Here is a 6,029-nt window from a genome sequence, read left to right as displayed (position 1 = left end):
CAACTTCAAAGGCCAGGCTGGGAGGCCTCCCTGCGGGAGCCTGTGAAGCTCTGAGCGCTGCCTGTGCAGCTGTAGCCCAGAGAGCTCCAGCTCCGCTTCACCTCCTCCACTGGGAATGGAATAGAAAGATGGCACCTCTCCTCCCAGCTCTCTCTCTGGCCCAAAGGCCCTCAGAGTTGAAGGGGGTTTAGGGAACTTTTAAAGGTTATCTAGAGCACCCTGAGCCTATATGCTTTGGTTCTACAGCCCCAGCTCTGTTCAACACCACTTACCACCAATACAACCAGGGTACAGCCGTGGGGAGGAGGTTTAGTTTTCTGGACCCTCTGAGGCGTAACCTCTTTGGGCAGGTGGGGTAATGACCCTTTAAGCCCTGGCCCAAGGCAAGTCTCTGAGAGGGCACAAGGTCTCACCCTTCCAGACACAGCTACCACTATCTCACAACAACCCCCAGAGGCTAGCCTCCCCCCTCCCACCAGGGAGGGGGGAGGCTAGCCTACCTTCCTCTCCTCATCCCCTCTGGGGCTTAGCCCCTTCAGTCCAGGATACTACTTATTTCTCCCTCATTTCTCTCCCCTGTAACCTGTATTCCCAAGACCCACCTCATCTGAGCTGGCTGGAAGGTGGGGGTTCTTTGGCCTATTTATGGCAGCCATCTCAAAGGGAGGCCAGGCAGGGGAGAGTCATGGATGAGCAAGACCCCTGGGAGAGGAGAGAGGATGGATCTCTGGAGGGCTGGGGAATGGAGAAGGAGCACAGCCCTCCTTCTACTAACCAGGCCCAGCACTCCCAACTCCCCACCCCACTCCCTGGTGTTACTGCCAGAGCTGGGATACTTAGGATAGGCCTGGGATTATGGGCCATACAGGGCAGGAGCTTGGGAGGCAATGGGACTGTCAGCCTCCTGCTGCGAATCTAGGAAGCCTTGGCTCAGTCCTAGACTGAGCCTCCCTCTGACTTAGGCTAGGTTCTCTAGAGAAGCAAAACCAGCGAAGCATATATATATAAACCAAACCCAGCGCCGCTGAGTCGATTCCAACTCATAGCGACCCCACAGGACGGAACAGAGCTGCCCCATAGAGTTTCCAAGGAGCGCCTGGCAGATTCAAACTGCCAACCGTTTGGTTAGCAGCTGTAGCACTTAACCACTACGCCAACAGGGTTTCCACATATATGTGTGTATATACATATGTATGTATATTGAGATATATAATAGAGACAAAGAGAGAGGTTTATCTTAAGGAAATGGCTCATGCAGTTGTAGAGGCTGGCAAGTCCCAAGTCAGGCTTCAGGCTGGATGCTCCTCCTGACTCACGTGGCTGCAGGGGCTGATGAACCCAAGATCAGCAGGTCAGACAGCAGGCCACTCGCTCATGGACTGCAGAGACTGACAAATCCAAGATCAGCAGGTAAGACGGCAAGCTGCTGGCTCAAGTCCCAAGAACCAGAGGTTAGATGATAACAAGCTGGATGCAGGATCCAGAACAAGCAAGTGAGCTTTGCCAGAACATCCATATATATATATATTGGATGCAGGCCACACCGCTGAGGAAACTCCTCTTATCATGGAGGACGACTACATCATTACGTAACTGCCAAACCACTGAGAATCATGGAACAGCCAAAATGACACACAACCTTAACCATCACATCCCCCAACACACCATGCACAACCACTCAACCAGCTCCTGCTCCATAGTCCCCTCTGAGCTCTGAACTCAGCAGCCCAAGCAATGACCCCATCCAAGGAAGGAGGAGATGCTACTATCAGAGAATAGGAGGAGAGAGGAGAGAAATGGAGTAGGGAAGGAAAAAGGAAGGACCTGATGAGGGTGGCAGTGGAGGGAAAGAGATGAAGAAACTGGGGGACAAGGTGACCAGAGGAAGCAGAGACAAAGAAAAAAGATATCGGAAATGAGGAGAATTCCAAAAGATCCGCAGGCCCTCCCACCTTTCTCCTGCACCCTCCTCCATCCTCTCTCCCTGGGATAATCCCTCTTCCTATGAATAAGTTGGAGAGCAATGGAGAGATAAATACAGAAAGGAGAGACACTAGAAAAGGGAGATGCAGGGGAAATCCAGAGACTGTAAGCAACCAGAGCATAAGAGAGAGCAAGAGAAACAGATGCTGAGCGAAAGGTCGGGGACTGGACGATAGACAGTAGGCAGATTTGCACACATGGTTGAGCCATGAGAAAAGGAGGGATGTGAGAGTGAACAAGAGAGGAGAAAATGAGAGTGAGCCTCAAATATAGAAGCTTGAAGAGAAGAAGAAGGCTATGCGGAACAAAGGAAAGAATCCTGGGTCGCCTTAGATGGAAGGGGAGCCAGGGAAATCAAAGAGCAGTAAGACTAGGGAGAGGTGGACGGAGAACCTGGAGCAAGGTGTGGAGACAGAGACAAGCCAGGTAGAGACCAAGAAAGGTGGGGCTCAGAGAAGGCAGGGAATCTAGAGATATAGACCCAGGTGGGCAGAGACATGGGCGCCAGGAGTAATAAATCCCAGGTCAGACTTTGAGACGGGGAACCAGGCAGAGGCAAAGGAAGGGCAGACACATAGAGATACATGGAGCTAGGCCTAACAGAGGCGAGCAGGAGACCAGCCCTGCCTCCCCATTCCCCTCACCTGTGACTGGAGTCTCATGCCTCATACTCCAGGACTTCCTGACAAAGAGGAGCTCATGCGGGAGGCAGCTGAGGGAGGATGGAGAACAAAGATGAGAATGCCAGGTGAGAGGAGAGGGCCTTGGGAAGGAAAACCCGTTTCCGTTGAGTCAATTCCGACTCATAGCGACCCTATAGGACAGAGTAGAACTGCCCCATAGGGTTTCCAAGGAGCAGCTGGTGGATTTGAACTGCTGACCTTTTGGTTAGCAGGTGAGCTCTTAACTACGGAAAGGAAAGAGGAGAGCAAGCCAGATCAGACCAGGGGGTACAGCCTCAGGACCAAGTTAACTTCTTCCTTCTTCCTCCTTCCATAGGAGGCTGTGGGAACTGCCTGTCTGCTCCTCACTCCCTGCCCCACCTATACCGAATCTGCCCTGCTCAGAGCACAGGGTTCCCTGAGGACAAAGCCTGGTCTTTGTTACCTGGACTCAACCCAGCCTGACCTGGTATTCTCAGCCCTTTATCATGTCCCCAGGGAGGTGGGAAACAGGCAGTGACGCACTGGGCCATGGGCTAACCCCCCAGATTGCATACTGGGGCCTCAAGTGACCTAGAGCTAGAGACAGGTGGCCTGCATCCCTTGAGGGTACAATTTGGCATATGTACCTATGGGGTTACCCCAAGCTTGTTTGTGAATGTCCCTCCAAGGGCACTGAATATAGGGTAAAAGTCCTCTGGGAGAGAGAATATGTCTTTCTGAGCCCAATAAAGGGGCAGTGGAAGGTCCTAGAGAGTTGGGACCTTGGCAGAGAAGCCACATCTTTAGTGGAAAACTCTCCTACCTGGAGAAGTTGACTCCTGTCCATCCTACCCACCTTCACACCCTAGAGCTATATTGAGAGTGGACAGTAGATGGGGTGAGGGGGGGAGCCAGAGAGTGTCCCCGGGTATGTGGGTGTGGGGGGAAGGCAGAGCCGGGGAGCCTGGCTTTGTTCCCTGAACACAATGTCCACTTAGTCATAACATGCACGGCCTGCTGAAGACCTGACACCAACGGCCTTCGAGAGGTGACTTTGTAGCAGGATGGGGAGGGCGCCTGGGGCGCTTGAGGACACCCATGAAGAAGGGGTGTGAGGGTGGGCCCCAGGAGGGTTGGGAGGGCACACCAGAGTTATACCTGGGGAGGGGTTACCCACTGCAGAACTCCACCCCCACGCCCATGGAATGCAGCGCCTGAGGCCCAGCTGGTGTAAATCCCCAGGCCTGCCTGGCACCCTAGCCTTCCTCAGAGGCACCTGCACTCCCTGGCAGCCCAGAGGGGTGGAAGGGAGCAGCCCCCCATCCCCTCCCCACCCCCTCCCTCAGGCCCTGGGATTAACACCTCCTGCCTCTCTCTATCCCTGCCCCCACCCACCCTGCACCAGGAGCAGAGTGTGGCAGTAGGAGGGTAAAAGCCTATGTATGCAAACGTGGTTGTGCAAATGTGCGTATTAGTGTCATAAATGCAAACAGACAATCTGCAAGAGTAAGTGTGTAAGTGTGAAAAATCTGCACATGTGAGACTCAGAATGGACGCGGATGTGTGGCTGAGTGTGAGGGTGTATGTCTACACTTTGGTTTGTGTGCAAATCCGCCTTCGGTGGCATGGGGGAATCCCTTCCACTGTCTGAGGGGCTGGGTGATAGCCACCATATCAGGAGCATCAGGGAAGACACTGGGAGCTCCAGATATGTCCCCAAAGCAGGGCAGCCGCAAGTCCTAGAAAGGACGTCTGCCAAGGGACATGGGGAACAGAAGACCACCAGGTACAGCATTTGTGGAGAATGAGGGCAGCACAAAAATGTTTTTCCTGACAAAGGGAAACTGAGTCATGGGGCTGGACAAAGACCCCCTCCCTGGGCCCCAGGGCCCCAGCTCCCAGTCCCCAGCACTGTGGGACTCCAGCTTTGACAGAGGGAGGGGATGCTGCTAATCTGGGGCTGTGTGAGGACGCAGAAAGGAGGAGAGGGTGGGAAAGAAGGAAGGGGATCCTGCAGTTGGGGGGCAGGGGACAAGCATTTGGCTACAGGAGAAGGTGACCCTCACCCAGTGTGTTCAACTCACCCTTCAGGTTAAAAATAACCGAGGTAAGGGCCCTGGAGGGGCGGGGAGGTGGTGAGAGAAGGTCCTGTCTTTCCACTATCTGCCCATCAGCCTTTGGAGGGGAGGAATGTGCCCAAGGACTAAAAAAAGGCCCTGGAGCCGAGGGGCTGGGGCGACGGGCCTTTCATGGGCAAATCTGGGGGCACTGCTGTCCTTCTGTCACCTCCAGAGCCAAGGGATCAAGGGAGGAGGAGCCAGTAGGCGAGAGAGGTGGGAGGCAGGGTCCCTCCGGAAGGATTCCAAATTTAGGCAGGAGGTGGAGGAAGCGGTATATAAAGGCTCTGGGAGCTTTGAGGGCAGACAGAGACTCCTCTGACCCAGGTAAGAGGGGGTCAGGGTGGGACGTTCTGTGGTCAGCGCCAGAGCCACCACCTTGAGGGACCCTGCCTTCTTCTGGAGAGCGGTGCGTGGCAGTCAGGGGACGTTCCCACTGACAGAGGAGAGGTTCCAGGGATCAAACAGAAATCGCTTGTCCTCTTGGACTCTGCATTTCTTTCCTGCATCCTGTCGCTTCCAGTTTTCTGTGTCTTTCACACACTGTCTCCACCTTTCTCCCTCCTTCAGAAAACCTGCTAGAGATTTTGTCCCGGTTTTACTTTGCCTCTCTGTCTTCATCCGTACTTGTCATTATCATGCTTCTCTGCCTGTCTCTACCCCTTGCCCTTCCTTCTTGGCTGTGTATTCTAATTTCCTTGCTGCTCCGGGTTTCCACCTCTTTCTCGTCGCCCTGTTGTTCACACTTGTACTAACCTGCATCCTCTGTTTTGCTCGTCGCTGCCTCTTCCCTCTCTAACTCCGTATTCTGGTCTGTCCTGCTCCTGTCTGTGCGTTTGTATCTGCAAGTCAAGCCTCCTGGCTCACTGTCCTTCTCCCAGTCTCCTGCCTGCCTGTATCCATTCTCCTTGTCTGTCCTTTCTGCCAGGCTGTTTCTCTGTGGTTCCTCCTGCTCCACCCGTGGTCCAGATTCTTCAGGACTCTCTGTGAAGAGAGAAACAGGTGAGAACCACCCAGATTTTCCCTCCCAGCCAGCACAGCATGCCTCTCCTAGGAGCCAGGTTACTGGATGAAGGGCTCGCTGTCTCACTGTCTCTCATCTGAGCAGCTCGCTGAGGTCTTAGCAAACCCCAGAAAATTCCACCCCCACACAAACCCTTGTTAGGGAGGGCCCAGGTGCTTCTAGCGGATGAGGGGGAAAAACAACACAGCCTAAGAGGCAGAGGAGGTGAACAGGGAGTAGGGGTTTGAAGGACAATGCCACCCACTGAATTCTGGGCCCACC

This window comes from Elephas maximus, chromosome 10 (genome assembly GCF_024166365.1).
Source record: "Elephas maximus indicus isolate mEleMax1 chromosome 10, mEleMax1 primary haplotype, whole genome shotgun sequence".
NCBI classification, from domain to species: domain Eukaryota; kingdom Metazoa; phylum Chordata; class Mammalia; order Proboscidea; family Elephantidae; genus Elephas; species Elephas maximus.
Note: the sequence above shows the minus strand (reverse complement) of the source record.